Here is a 1,775-nt window from a genome sequence, read left to right on the forward strand (position 1 = left end):
ATTATTATTATTATTATTATTATTATTATTATTATTATTATTATTATTATTATTATTATTATTATATCTTTGACTTTTGCCTTGTATGTGTACAAGTTGGCTCCAAGTTTCACTCAGAGGCGTCAAGAGACAATAAGTTAGAATTTCATGCTGGTGTTATGCTTGAAATGTCATATATTTGGTTTTGCAAATGGTATTGTTTTAGAGAATGTTTATCAAAACACAAGAAAATTATGAGTTTGTTCTAAAATTTGAGATGACATCGACACTATCTTACGTAGGGTATGGGCAGTTCTCATGAGCATTATCTTTTGAATTTCTGCAATTTGGGGGTTTCCTGGTATCTGAGCTAGGTAGGAATCAGCCACTTTTGCTATCATTCCTAGGGCACCTTTAAAAACAGCTATTGTTTTAGTCTTGATCTTCCATATTTTGCCAATTTCTATTTCAAGATCTTTATATATGCTTAGTTTTTGGTGGAGACATAAATGACTGAGACATTTATGTCGATTGGGATAGTCATGTTAATGAAAAGGCATGATTTTTGTCTGAAGTGTTTCAATATAATGTCTGGCCTATTCGCATCTATCTTTATGTCAGTTTGGATGGTGAGGTTCCAAAGGAGTGGAATGTGACCATTTTCAAGCACTGGAGATGGATCATGTTCCCACCAATCTTTATCATGGGTCAGGACCAGGTTTTTGCAAATTATCCAGTGAATATATTATGCTGCACTATCATGCCCGTTGAGATATTCTGTAGGCGCAAGAAGACTGCACGTGGAGAAACCATGATCAATGGTTTCATTTTGTTCTTTTCATACACGGTGTTACTGCCGATCTTTAATATGTTGGCCTGCTACTTTCTTGTAGGGAGGCCTTGATCTTGAGCTGCTATGATAAACCTTTCTGTTTCTGATTTTAAGCCTGAAGACACTAACCATTGATGGGTAAGGGCTTTGTTAACATCGACACTATTTTCATCTGCATTAGTGTTTATGGTCGGTTCAGAGAGTTTTTTACTTTGCTTATCAGTTACATTAACTCTTCCAATCATTATTGCATTTTCATCAGACCTGGTTTGGTCTATAATTATTTCCTCTGTAGTTTGTTCCATTTATCTTCCTTGTTCCATTTATCCCTTACTGATTGTTTAATTTGGTCAATCTCTAATTCAGTTAGTTATTTCTTTTTCATAATGCTTCATCTAAAGTTCGCAAGTTTGTTTACTGTCTATGTAGGGTCTTACTTCAAGGTGTATCTGTCTTCAGTTGAAGTCGATTTGTACAGTATTAGACAGCTCCTGTGTTTCGAGAAGATTTGAACCAGGAGCTGATTTTTCGTAGTACGTGGTCCTTGATGTTCCGGGTGACGGCTGATTCGGTTTGTATTTTGCTTTGTTGTCATTGAGGCATAACGAGCTTGGACATTGACATTAGGAGACGGATCTGTTTGTTTAAGGTTAATTTTATGAAACAACACAACCTCCGTTATTTATGCATGAAAACATTGCTCGTAAATTAGCTTCTTAAGGCTAACAAATCTGTGTTCGTCTGTAGTTTTTTGTTGATATATTTATGGTGTTTTTAATCGTATTATTTGCGCACTCTCTCTGCGTTAGTTTGAAAAATAAAAGACATTTTCTTGGTTTTGCTTCGTTTGTGACACGTATTTTTATATGTGTGTAAGTGTCTCCTGTAAATTTCACGTAGTTGTGTAAACATTGGGATGTATGTGTAGTCCTATGGGTTGAAGATGTAGATATGACTGTGTGGA

The sequence above is a fragment of the Octopus bimaculoides genome, chromosome 5 (genome assembly GCF_001194135.2).
Source record: "Octopus bimaculoides isolate UCB-OBI-ISO-001 chromosome 5, ASM119413v2, whole genome shotgun sequence".
NCBI lineage: Eukaryota > Metazoa > Mollusca > Cephalopoda > Octopoda > Octopodidae > Octopus > Octopus bimaculoides.